A 14503-nucleotide genomic window follows, 5' to 3' on the forward strand; every position below is an offset into this window, starting at 1 on the left:
CCCAATCCCTGATTGTGGCTCTGTAGCTCACTTCAATGGAGAAGAAGCGGCTACGACTAATCCACCACCAGGAAAGTGCTTCAAATGTGGCCTCGAAGGACACTGGTCCTGCCAGTGCCCCGATCCTCAACCACCCAAGGGACCATGCCCTCTCTGTGGTACAAAGGGACATTGGAAAAGTGACTGCCCCTCGGCGCCTGGCCATGGGGGGCCGTCCTTCCAACCCCTAACCCACCGCTAGCAGTCCTGGGCCTGGCCAGCGACGACTGACGACGCCCGGCCTCAGTGACCCCGATCACCTTCGTCGAGCCCAGGGTAACAATCAAGGTAGTGGGTAAGTCCACCTCCTTTTTACTGGACACAGGGGTTACCTTTTCTGTCCTCCCCTCTTACTCAGGTCAACTCCTTCCTTCCCAGGTCACGGTTATGGGCATAGACGGCCGTCCTTCGCACCCCTTAACTACTGGGCCACTTACATGTTTAATAGAAGGGTACCCCATTACACATTCTTTCTTAGTAATGCCTTCTTGCCCCAGCCCACTAATGGGGCAACATCTTCTTGCCAAATTAGGAGCCTCACAACACTGGATAAAAAACCCTCAAACAAAACTTCATAGCAAGTGCCAGACTAACGTCACTATCCACAACACCACCCATGCCCCCAAAGGACAATATTTCTGGTGTAATGGGACTCTTACCAAGTGCCTTAACTCCACTGCCCCAGGACCATGCTTCCTGGTAACTATTGTTCCTCAATTGACCCTCTATGGGGAGTCTGAACTAACCTGGCTACTGCCCTCTCCTCACTCAAAAAGGGCTGCCTTTCTTCCTATCCTAGTAGGCATCAGCCTAACCGCTGCAGTCACAGCCTCAGCCACAGTGGGAGGGGCGCTGGGACATGGTATTTTAACCTCTCAAAACTTTGAAACTCAACTACAGGTAGCCCTGGAATCAACATCAGAATCCCTTTCCTCTCTACAACGCCAACTCACCTCACCAGCCCAGGTAACTCTTCAAAATCGACAGGCCTTAGACCTGCTGACAGCTGAAAAGGGAGGAACATGTGTATTCCTCCAAGAGGAATGCTGCTATTATGTCAACGAGTGGGTCTGGTGGAACAAAATATTCAAACCCTAAACAAACTAAGAGACGATCTCTACCACAGAAAACAAGGAACCAACTCTGCCTTAAGCTGGTTTTCTTCTCCTTTGGCAACATGGCTCCTCCCGCTACTAGGACCAGTTATCCTAATCTGTCTCTTTTTCCTCCTAGCTCCCTGCCTCCTCAGCTTCCTTCAGGGATGCATGAAGGAACCATCCCCGGGAGCAGTCAACCAAATGCTCCTGCATCATTATCATCACCTGCCCTCCTCACCAGATTCCTACAGCCAGCCCCCCCACTCCCCTGGCCATGACGGTTCCAGCCTATATCCCCATGCCGCCCCATTACAGCAGGAAGTAGCCAGAAAGATCTCGGCGCCCTGTTATCACAAAAAGGCTGGAATGTTAGGTCGGGGGAACGGGGAAGGGCACTGCAACTGGAGCTGCGGAGGCTGTGTCACCCCTCCCAGCCTGAATTCCAGAACTAATGAGCCGCCCCTTCCGGACGTCACCTGACCTCCATCCTTAAAAGCTGCCTGTGCCAAAGCCCACGCGCGCACTCACCTCCCTCCATCTTGGGTTTGGTGAGTTCTGCCCGGGAGTGCAGAAATATCCCCCCCCCACTTTAAATTTCCTGGTCTACTTTTCTTCTTTCTCACCCTTTCGCCTCCTAAACCTTTCAGACAGTGTGTGATGATGGCTGTGGGGACTTTCAGGGAGGTGTGGAGAACCCACTCTGGTCTGAGTTGTGAGGAGGAAAAATAATGAAGATGAATAACAGGGTGTGGCTGTAGGAAATGTAAGAAGGAGAATAAATATCAATGGAGGCTCAGAAGCAGAGGACAAGGACAAGGATTTGAGAGACAAGTGTTAAGAAAGTAGTGGCTACTTATATAAACAAAATCCCTTTCTAATTTTTTTAAACTACGACTATTGATTTAATAAAAAGAATTGTCTATGTAGTCAATTTATCCAGTGGGCTGCTGAATTCATTAGGATGTAAGCAGGAAATGGTTTTAAATTTTCAGCTGTTCTCTGTCAGAGTTCCCCTCTCTTACTGAAGTTTGGAGATATCCTGTAGCTTTCTAATCATTCTCAGTTATTAGAATAGTTTCATACTTAGATATTAAAAATCTAATCAATTCTAAGGCAAAACAGCAGTAATCCTGCATCCAATTTAAATCTCAGTTTCACTCTCACCCCTTCCCTCTTTGAAGAAGGGGAGGTGGAACATGCTTTAGACTTGACTTTACTTGTTCCTTTTCTGCTACGACTTCTGGCTCCTTCAGGGTGGGGAGGGGTGAATAGATCACAGATAATTGAGCCTAGGCTGGTGCTGTCTATAGTTTTCTCTGGGCTGTGGAATGCCCTTTGTAGCTGTGGGGATCCAGATATCTCTCCTTTCTGGGGCAGTTTTGTGGGTTCTTTGGTGACCCTATGGTAGAACTCCACATGCACCTTTCTGTGCCAAAGATGATCTTGGTGATTCCCTCTTACTTTCTGTCCTCTAATGATACATTTCCTTTTTCTTGGGAGGGGGCAGGGAGCTGCCACTTAGAGGTCAGTTCCCTCAGGCAAGGTTCTTTCAGACAGCCTCAAGCCTGGCTACCTGCAAGGATGTCCTTTTGGCCCAGGAACTCATATAATGTTGCCCTGCCAAGTGGTGAACATCTGGCTTCGTCAGCTCTGCAACTGCCCCACCCCACTTTTCTTACTGTCGTGGTACCTCTGGCCAGTCTCTGCCTTCACACTTTTCTAGATAAAAGGCAGATAAAGTCAGTTTCTCCCAGCACCTCCCTGAGCCTCTACTCTGGATTAGGCCTAAGAGTTTCTGTAGCTCAGCCAACATTCAGTTACGGAGTCAAATGCTAATTTCTCCTGTTGCAGACAACCCAAATACCTATGAAGGTTCTCTTAGAACTCTGCATATTTTGTTTGGGGGAGGGTGTGGCAGAGAAGGAAAAGTAGAACACTGCCTTTGCTAGCTCTTATGATAACCTTGTGTAAATTAGGAAAATGACCTTCTTCCTCTAGATACATTACTGCCATCTGCTGGAAAATTCTCATAGTACTATACAAATCTACAATGACTATTTAGTGAATGGTTCCCCCTGGAGTTGTGCAATGTAAACTTAGCACATCTATAAGGACAGTTCCCAAGGAGAAAAATCTCAACACCCTCTACCTCTATGAATTCCCTTCAAAAAGTCCTTACCTAACAATTCTTTGCTGTTTTCACATATGGATTATGTGTGGATAAGAGTTTTACCTTTTTTTATAAATCCTGCAAAAATATTTCTAGCACCTTGCTGCCCATTTTGGGTTAGTTGTCCTTTGTCTTCAACTTTGAGGCCTTAGATAAAATTCTGAGAAAGCAGAAAAGTCCCATTTGCTGTTATTACTATTGTTAGCCCACTGTTAGGTGAAATGTAAAGTTAACTTATGAAGAATCCAGAAGACAATAGCTCCTTCAAAGTAAAGCGCAAAATCTCCATAGTAAACTTTTCCTCACCCACAAAATTTTCCCACCTACAAATTCCCCACCTTACCAAATTTACTCTGGATAAGAATGTAAAAAGAATCTAAAAAGTCCTAGTTATATTTTAGGGCAAAGCATTTAATAAATAGATATTTGATGAGTGCATGAATGAATGGAGAGAATGGGTGAATTAATGACCAAATGAAGGCCATCTGTGAATCTATTTGCTTACAGCCATTTCTTCTCATTCATTAGGGTAGTTCTGTGAGAATTTGCTCATACCAGTGAAAATCATTCTCACTGTGGTCCATACTCGTATCTTGTAATGCTTCTTACAATGTTTTCTTCATAGCTGCTTTCCAACGGACAATAGGATTCTATTTGGTCAGTGCAAATGTGGCTTTGACTTTGCCCCAGTGTTACCAAGAACCGTGAGAAACACACCCATCTCTGCAGCTACCGCTAAGGAGGTCTCATTTGGTGTCTGGACATTGCATGATAACAAGTTAAGGAAGATTGCAAATAGAAGATCATTTGCTACCTACTAATCTGAAAGGCACAGTCATCAAATAAATTGAGTTGTAAAAAGTGACAGTCTTTTTGAAATTGCAGAGAAACAAGAGGTGGCACTAGAAGGTTCCTCCACTGTTAGCTCAATAGTTTTTCATGATATTAAAACTTTTCAGTGTTCATTTTTCTCAAAAAAAAAAAAAAGGAATAAGAAAAATCTTGTTCTTCAGCAAATATTGGTATCAAGAAGGGCTCATACCTGAAGCACACGGAAGTCCAAGCCATGACATTGGGATTTTGAGAAAAGAAAAAGCTTTAATGCAAGTTGACTGGCATGGCAAAAGGAAACTCCTGTTTTGAACAGGAGACAGTTCAAATCTGTCCCCCAAACCTAAAGGGTTTAGAATTTTTATGGGATTAAAATAAGGGAGGTGGATTTGTTACCATTGCCATAACAAATATAAATCACTTGGTTAAATGGCAATAAGCTAAAGTAACCACTACAACAAGTATAAACAATTACAATATCATATAAAGGAGTGCAACTAAGCTAAAGTAGCTGTTACAATAAGAAATAAAACCGCTGTAGACAGTGGTTACAACCCCTGCTCCCCACCCCCCACCCCCTTATTTTTGTTCATTTCTTAAGTCTTGAGGGATCTAGGATGATGACCATACTGGCTGCTTTGGGTCGAGGAAGGTCATAGATTTTGTAGGATAGAAGAATGGAATTATTTTACTTGCAGTCGAAGATATTTATGGGTTACTGATTGTCATTCTTGGAGGGACTAGTATCCTTGGGTTTCAAGACTTAACGGGAACAGAAACAATTGGAGGCTTTAAGTCTCTGAGAAACAAACCTAACACATAAATTGAAAATTATAGTTTTAAATAAAAGAAGTAGAAGGATCATGATTAGGGGACATACAAGTGCCAAATCACTATGAAAAGCTTCAGGATATTACATTAATCTGTACAGAATACCAAGCTCTTATTCCCTATGCTAGATTTCTTGTCAAATAAAGCTGTTATGTGTTTAAATAAACTGACCGGACAGGTTTAATCAGATTGCATGCCACAAAAAGTTTAAATTTGGGGACAAAATAAGTCTCTCCTCCTTTGGTCTCACACAGAAATTAAAGTCCCAAAATACAAATAACATCACACTTTTATCCTGTATTCTGATTCTCCTTAGTCCTAACCAGATCAGCCTCATTCACATTCCCAATCAAAGTCTGATGCATTTTTCAGTTTCCTCAACAGTTGCTGTGTGGAGTAACACTGCTCCCTTAGTATTTACAGAGCCGGAGAACTCCAACTCAGCCTCAGATGTTGCATAGATGCTCAAAGTCCCAGGGAGCTACTGGGTCACATAAGAAGCAAAGCACCTCAAAATGTAGAAATAACAACCAAAGCCCAGGAAGAAATGTGACTGCTACAAGAGATTACAATGTAGGCCCTAATTCCCTTAGGGGCACTTTCAAAATGAAGCTATTTCCAGAAATAGAATCACTTGCCAGTTAACTTATATTGAGATCATCAACCACAGATGATAAAAGAAGTTTTGTCCTGTCTTACCTTTACGCTTGTACCAGGTTTATGTTAATTTACAGGTCGGACATAGTTTACGTACTTTCTCTGCTTCTCTTTTTAAGTCCCATTTTGTTGAAATGATGCTCTGACCTAAAACTGACTGCTGAAACTTTAAGAGATGCAACAGAGTTAAACAATGTAACTGACAGGGAAATTTGGTTGTTTTTGTGACATGTAATATTTTTCTAAGAATAAGTAAAACCATCAACAACACAAAACTATTGTTAAATGTCATGCAGATCAGTATCAGGACATAACATGGACAGTGGGAGCATTGTCAAATCCCTAGATATTTTATACAATCTCTAAATACGTGAATATCATACAAATTTCACCCATGCAAATTCAACCAACACAAGGTTAGAAAATCCCTTTTAATTAATTTTTATTTTTAACATTTTTAATTGTGAAATATAACATATATACAAAAAAAGCAATAAATTTCAAACTGCATTGTAACAGGTAGTTCTAGAACAGATTTCAACATTTGGTATAGGTTACAGTTTCACAATTTCAGGTTTTTTCTTCTAGCTGCTCCAAAGCACTGGAGACTAAAAAGAAATAGCAATATAATGATTCAGCAGTCATACTCATTTGTTAAATCCTAACTTCTCTGTTATAACTCCTCCTTCTTCTTTGATCCTTCTCCCAGTCTTTAAGGTTATCTGGAACATGTCCATTCTAACTTTTTCATGTTGGAAAGGGGTGTCAACAATATAGGATGGGGGATGGAACTAGTTGATGTTCTTGGAGAGGCTGGTCCCTATGAGTTTCAGGATTTATCTGGCCTAGGAATCATTTGAAGATTATAGATTTTTGAAAAGTAATCTTAGTGTGTGAAACTTTGTAGAATCTCAGACAGAGCCCTAGGCATTTTTTAGAATTAGCAGGAATGATTTTGATTGGGGTTTGACAAACCGTGGCAATTAGCAGTATGTAGCTGAAGATTGTGTAAAAGTAGCCTCCAGAATAGCCTCTGGACTCTACTTAAACTCTCTTAACCACTGATACCTTATGTTGTTACATTTCTTTTCCTGCTTTGGTCATGACCCTTTTAATTTTTGTAAGTCTTCCCATGCAACTCATAACATATCAAATGAACCTAACTATTTCCAGTGTGTCTCTTTCTGCAAGGTAAAAGAACAAATCCTTTGCAACAGTTTGAAATAAAAGTATAACTATAGCTTCTTAACTAGAATGTACTCACCAAAGTACATTTTTCCAACATAGTGTCTGTTTTCATTTGTTGAAGCTGCTAGAATGCAATATACCAGAACTTGAATAGCTTTTAAAGAGGAAATTTATAAAGTTGCAAGTTTATAGTTCTAAGGTCACGAAATAATCCAAATTAAGGCATCCGGAGAAATATACCTAAACTCCAAGGAAAAGGCCAATGAAGTTCAGGGTTTGTGTCTCAGCTGGTAGAGCACATGGTGACATCTGGTAGCTTTCTCTCCAGTCTTCTTCAATAACTTCTCCAGGGACATTTTCCTTCTGCATCTCCAAATGTCTCTGGCTGTGTGGGCTCTATTGGCACTCTGGGCTCTGTGGGCTCTGTAGCTTTTTCAAAATGGTTTCCTCTTAAAGGGATCCAGTAAGCAACACCACCTTGAATGGGTGGAGACACCTCTCCATAGAGCCTTCTAACCAAAAGTTATCACCCACAACTGGGTAGGTCACAACACTATGGAAACAACTGAAAAGATCCCACCTAACAATTTCGAATGAGGATTAAAGAACTTGACTTTTCTGGGGTTCACAACAGATTCAAACTGGCACAGTGTCTTTTAGTGAGCATGGAGGTATTAATTTCCTAGGATTGACATAACAGTTACTGAGTAACTTTTAAGAATACAAATTTATTCTCTCACAGTTCTGGGAAACAGAAGTCCAAAATCAAGGTTTTGGCAGGGTTGGCTCCTTCTGGAAGTTCTGAGGATGAATTTGTTCCATGCCTCTTTACTAACATCTGGTGGCTGCTGGCAATCTTTGGTGCTCCTTGGCTTGTGAACACATCACTCCAATCCCTACCTCCACCTTTACATAGCCTTCTCTTTTGTGTGCTTCTGGGTCGTCTCCTTTTCTGTCTCTTATAATGACCCTATCATTGGATTTAGGACCCAGGCTAATCCAGAATTATCTCATTTCAAGATCTTTATCCTAATTACATCTGTAAAGACCCTGGTACAAAATAAGGTCACATTTTGAGGTTTCAGGTGAACATAAATATGGGGAGGGGGATGCTATCCAATCTTTACAGAGGCTTGCTTCTTCTCACTGAATTGCTGTTCAAAGTGCCTGGTCACTATGTGTTTCATTACACTGAGGATCTGCATAAGCACCAGTGTTTACCATGTTATTTGGTCTGAATATAGTGTCCACACAAAACTAATTATTGTTTCTTGTTTATTCCTTCCTTCTGGAATAAATTCCTTCATTCTGAATATCCCTTGTGTTTCAATGAAAAATTTAATTCAACTCACACAAAAATAAGGGGAACTTCCAGAAAGCCATCACCAAGATCCTAGAATTATAAAATATTTTTCCATACTTGTTTCATCTATTTTTTTGCTGAAATAGTTTAAATAAAATCCTAGATGTCATATTATTTTATCCATAGGTACTATAGCATGCATCTCCAAAAATTATATCATTTTATTGGATACCACACAATACCCAACACTAATTCTTAAGTGTTATCTAGTATCCAGTCTATTTTCAAATTTGCCTGGTTGTATAAGAAATGGCTTTTGATATTTTGAGTTTATTTAAATCAGGACCCAAATAAGGCCCACATACTTAATTAGATTGCTATGTCTTTCCAGTCTCCTTTAATCTAGCACAGAGTTTTTCAGTAGTGGCACTGTTGACATTTTGGGCCAGATAATTCTTTGTTGTGTGTGTGGGATGCTGTCCTGTGCATTGTAGGATGTTTAGCAGCATCCTCGGCTGCTACCCAGTAGATATCAATAACACCATACCCCACCCCCACCAAGTTGTGACTATCAAAATGTCTCCAGACATTGTCACATATCCCTTTGGGGGTAAAATCACTCTTACACAACGACCTAGGAATATGGCAACATGAAAGTTGCCGAACTTGTTGGGATATATGTAAAGACAGTAGCCACAGCCTTAGGATACTTAAGCTTCCAGTAGATCAGACCTCAGAAGTCATCAAGCCCCAGTTTTGCGACTCAGGGGATAGCCTAGAATATTTTAGTATTCTCTTGCTGTTGGTCATAAAGCATAAGCAGAGAAACTTTGTCCTTGAAAGTTGCCCAGAAGTCTGGGAGCAAGATTATTTACCCGAATCCTTTTGGAGAGAAAGGCTGGTCTTTCCCAGACAATATAAGAGATCTCTCTTTTTACTGGCATATTGCTCAATCTTTAGTGAAGGCACCTACGGTCAATTTTGCATAAAGTATGTGATTTCAGATCATTCTAAGCAGGAGTGAAAGGGACTTGGTAAATCTCAAACCAGTGCTTCTGTGGGAAAACTCATCCTAGTGTTCCCAGTGGAGTCACAGGGGCTAGGTTTGCCTGAGATGAGATGGATGTGATCAGAAAGAACAGGACCAATCAAGAAATAAGAATGGGATGGGTCACAGAATACTTTTGGAATGTGATAACAGAAATAGTGTTTCTCCATGATTTTGTACCTAGGCAGCTTGAAAATGCAGAATATTAACTTCCCAACCTTACCCTGCTCTCCTGGAGGCTACTGCTAAGGTTGGATTCTGGAATAGTCTTGTGAGGGGGTGAAACTAGGACCTACTGTCTGCTGCTGCCTTTATTCAGGTTCAGAGAAAGTTATCCTGTATGTGTATGCAGGAAGAGATTGGGGACTGGTTGATGATGTTTCTATAGGAACCTAGAAACAAATGGGCTTGTGCAACTCCCTTTGATGACAAGATAGATTAGGTATTAGCGGTTTACTCACTTAGGAAATTTCATCAGTCAGAGTCTAGTCTTTAATAGGATGGCTATTCCTTCCAGGTCACTCAGCTCCCTCTGTGAATCCCAGCCCAAACCGTGCTGGTTAGTTATTCCTTCTCCAACTTCTTCATTCTTTCAATTCCCACACTCATTGTCTATCAGAAAAACCTGTCTTCCTACTTGTGAGCTTCTGCTAAATTAGACTACGTTTGACTTCTATGGGAAACATGCATATGGGAATGTGTATTGCTCCAAGGTCATCTCCCACATTCTCTCTCACATGCGTAGAGTGTGAGAGAGTGAGCTCCAAACATATTTTAGGCAAGTCTCTTTTCTACATTGTATCAGCCATAGCAGTTTTATCCAGTACAAATATACCAGTGATTATGCTTTCCTTCCAGTAATTGGCTGTAGAAATCAGATACTCTTATTAAACCAGTCTCAGCAGTTTACACTGTATTGTAATTTCAATTTATCACAGTTCCCATCTGCAGGTGCCCTCTCCCCGGCCTGAATGCCTGAAAAACAATTTTCTTCTCTTGTGCTTACTTTGCTCTTTTCTGTGCAATCGCCCCTTTATATACCATTACAATTTATTGGAATTATGCACTCCTTCTCCACTCCCAGTTGGGTTTAAAGACTTGGGGATGATGGGAGATTTGAGCTCCTTTCTTTTCAGTTGCCTGTTTCCTGCCTCCTCTGCTCTTCCTTCTGCCCACTCCTGCCTTCTTGTCACTGGCATCTCCAGCATCCATCTATTTTTCCTTTACTCCTTTGCCCTGTCTTACAGTGTCCTCTAAGAAATGTATGTCACAAGAAGAAGGTCTCTTTATAATAGTACTAATTTCTTCTTTGGCCGAATTTTTGGTTTTGTGTAGTCTTTGAGATTTGTGCTATGGTAATATGACGTGGAATACAGCAGAGCACTAGGGAAAGAAGAGGGAAGTTGAGGAAGGAGAGCGAGGATGAAGGTCAGGGGCCCAGAGAGGACCCTCAACAAGTTAACATGAGACATTTGGGAGCAAACTCTGAAATTAAACGTATTTTCACAATATTTTACTGTTTACAAAGTGCTTTTTACATTCATTATCTGATTTATCTGTGGCATAGTTATGTTTCTTAACATTTTGCAGATGAGGAAATTGTGGCTATAAATTAAGAATAATATAAACTGTGATGATGCAGGTGGTAAAAGTCAGAATTGGGATTGGAGCCTTCTGACTAGCCCTTTTCCTCTTTCCACCAGTCCACAGTACCAAGAAAGATGAGGGATTTGAATTCAGGTAATTCAAGCACCTTAAAAAGTTGTGCTTTCCTGAAATTAAAACATACACACACACACACACACACCAAGTCAAGTCAAGACTTAAGCCCTCTGTTATCATGTCTTATTTTTCTTCTGATAACAGAGCAATTTAAAAATTGTGTTTACAGCAACAAGCAGTGAATTACTTCCCAACAGGGAAATTTCCCTTAGTAGCCAGTATGAGTAAAAATATGGAAGAATAAACATGATTAGCATTGATATAAGGTCAGCTTTTAAAAAACCAGAGGCATTGACAGCATTAGACCAAATAGGCAGAGGACACTTCGTCTAGAATTGCTTTGCTGCAGTGCAGCAGAGCTTGGTTTTAAGATAGTTTTCAGGCAGGTGAAAGACCAGCACAACCAACTACCCAACCCACAGCGGTCATGTGAACCCCTGCAGCCATTCAGATGAGACGGTGTTCAATTAAGAACATAGCAAGGGTATTTAAAAAAAAAAATTATTAAAAAAAAAGAAAAGAACCTTAGCAAGAAACTTTGGCCTGGGGACCTAATTTTGTCAGGATCCTTCCCCCACCTGAAGTGTCAGGTTACAGCTCTCCCGCCACATTGCTCTGTTTTGGCCTGTGTGCATTAACTAGAAAATTCCAACAAACCACCAGAATGTCTGAGATAAGAGGCTCTTTGTAAATGAAGGAGAAAAATAAAGGACGGCAGCATAATCCTATCTCTAAACCAAATCTGGATGATGTTAAAGGACTTCCAAACAACGCCATTTAACTCCTACATCAACAAGCATGTGCACTGGAAGGGATGTCTATTTCTCTCCTTCTGTAGAAGCAAAGTAGGTAGCAATGTTCTTCATCTCATAAAACTACTGCTTAAACTGTGGAAAGGAAGAGAAAGAAAAATATACAGGAAAAAAGTAGAGCAAAACGGGAAGATGATGAGGAAATGTCCCACTTTAAAACACCTAAAATATAGATATGTATAGCCAATATTTTCTCAAATAACTTCCTCAATTGCATTGAAACCTAAAGTTCATTCATCCTGACACTTCCATCACCCCTCACTCCCATCACATGTACACGCTTTCCTCCTACTCAACTTCCATTCGTGGCTGAGGCATACACCCTCAACTCCTTTGCCTCCTTTCCTTTCATGGTACTCCCTGGCAAAATTCTAACTTTCATGAAAACCAACTCTGCCTACTTCATGCTGCTATCCCTTAGCTGGAAGCATTGGGACAAACATATAACCAGGCCGGCTGGACTCACTTCATGACTGCCTTTATAGTAATAACTTTGAAATAAACTCACCAATTAAAAGAAACATATTGGCAGAATGGATTAAAAAATATGATCCTTCTATATGCAGCTTACAAGAGACTCATCTTAGATCCAAGGATACAATTAGATTGAAAGTGAAAAGATGGAAAAAAGTGTTCTATGCAAGCTGTAAATGAAAGAGAGCAGGAATAGCTATACTAAATCAGATAAAATAGACTTTAAATGTAAAGATGCCATAAGAGACAAGAAAGGACACTACATATTAGTAGAAGGGACAATTCACAAAGAAGAAATAACAATTACAAATGTTTATGCTACCAGTCACGGAGCTCCTATTTACACCAGGCAAACACTGACAAAACTGAAGGGAGCAACAGATGTTTCAACAATAATAGTGGGACACTTCAATAAACCACTCTCCTTCATAGATAGAACAACCAGACAGAGGATCAGTAAGGAAATAGAGAACTAACCAATGTGATAAATAAATTAGACCTAACATATATAGATCATTACACCCCAAAACACCAGGACATACATTCTTCTCCAGTGCTCACAGAACATTCTCCAAGATAGATCATATGCTGGGGCACAAAACAGGTCTTAATAAATTTTAAAAGAATGAAATTATTCAAAGAACTTTCTCTAACCACAATGGAATGAATGGAAATCAATATGACTGAAGAACCAGAACTTTCACAAATCAACATGGAGATTAAATAACACACCCTTGAACAATCAGTGGGTCAAAGAAGAAATTGCAAGATAAATCAGTAAATATCTGGAGATGAATGGAAAATGAGAATACAACATATCAGAACTTGTGGGATGTGGCAAAGGCAGTGCTGAGAGGGAAATTTATTGCCCTAAATGTATTATTAAAAAAGAAGAAGGATGCACACGGGTGGTTCAGTGATATAATGCTCACCTTCCATGCGGGAAATCTGGGTATGATTCCTGGACCATGCACTCCTCCCCCCACCCGACCCCCCAAAAAAAAGAAGAAAAAGAAAAAATTGAGGACTTAACTACATAGCTGGAGGAACTAGAGAAAGAGCAGCAAACTAACACCAAAGCAAACAGAGAAAGAGAAATAACAAAGATCAAAGTAGAAATAAATGAATTGGAGTACAAAAAATCAATAGAAAGAATCAACAAAATCAAAAGTTGCTTCTTTAAGAAAAACAATAAAATCGATGAACCCCTGGCTAGGCTAACAAAGAAAAAAAGAGAGAGGATGCAAATAAACAAAGGCAGAAATGAGAGGGGATCATTACCATGGACCTTAAAGAAATAAAAAAAAATCATATGCCAACAAACTAGACAACTTAAATGAAATGGACAAATCCAACTTAGATGAATGGAAAAAACGCAAACAAGCTACACTGACTTGAGAAGAAATAGAAGATCTCAACCAACCAACCGCAAATAAAGAGATTCAGTCATCAAAAGTCTTCTTACAAAGAAAAGCCAAGGAGGGCCAGATGGCTTCACAGGGGAATTTTACCAAACATTCCAAAAAGAACCATCACCAATCCTGCTCAAACTGTTCCAAAAAATTGAGAAAGAAGGATCACTACCTAACTCGTTTTATGAAGCTAACATCACTTTAATACCAAAACCAGATAAAACAAGAAAGGAAAACTGCAGGTCAATCTCCCTAATGAATATAGATGCAAAAAAAATCTCAACAAAATACCTGCAAATCAAATCCAACAACACATTAAAAGAATTACACACCAGGACCAAATGGGGTTTATACCAGGCATGCAAGGGTTGTTCAACACAAGAAAATCAATCAATGTAATAGAGCACATTAACAAATCGAAGCAAAAAATCACACCATCATCTCAATAGATGCTGAAAAGGCACTTGACAAAATTCAGCATCCTTTTCTGATAAAAACACCTCAAAGGCAGGAATCAAAGGAAACTTCCTCCACATGAAATAGGGCATATATGAAAAACCCACAGCCAGCAACACACTTAAGGGTGAGAAACAAAAGCATTCCCCCTAAGATAGGGAATGAGACAAGGATACCCACTGTTATCACTATTATTCAATATTGTGCTAGAAGTTTTAGCTAGAGGAATCAGGCAAGAAAAAGAAATAAAGGGCATCCAAATCAGAAAACAAGTATTAAACTTTCATTATTTGCAGAAGATATGATCTTATTATACTTGGAAAATCCTGAGAAATCTATGCAAAGCTACTTGAGCTAATAAACACCTACAGGAAAGTGGTGGGATACAAGATAATGTGCAAAAACCAGTAACATTTTCATGCACAGGTAATGCCTTAACTGAGGAGATAATTAAGGAAAAAAT

General features: G+C 40.1%; 1 long non-coding RNA gene across 1 annotated transcript in view; it reads right to left on the bottom strand.

Annotated features, from left to right (window-relative positions):
* LOC143656107 (uncharacterized) overlaps positions 1 to 5773 on the bottom strand; it is a 64407-nt gene extending 58634 nt beyond the window's left edge. Inside the window, exon 1 of the long non-coding RNA XR_013162395.1 lies at positions 5668 to 5773. This is a non-coding gene — a long non-coding RNA (uncharacterized LOC143656107). The remainder of the gene's footprint in view (positions 1 to 5667) is intronic.
* Positions 5774 to 14503: the final 8730 nt, after the last annotated feature.

This window comes from Tamandua tetradactyla, chromosome 14 (genome assembly GCF_023851605.1).
Source record: "Tamandua tetradactyla isolate mTamTet1 chromosome 14, mTamTet1.pri, whole genome shotgun sequence".
Classification (NCBI taxonomy): Eukaryota; Metazoa; Chordata; class Mammalia; order Pilosa; family Myrmecophagidae; genus Tamandua; species Tamandua tetradactyla.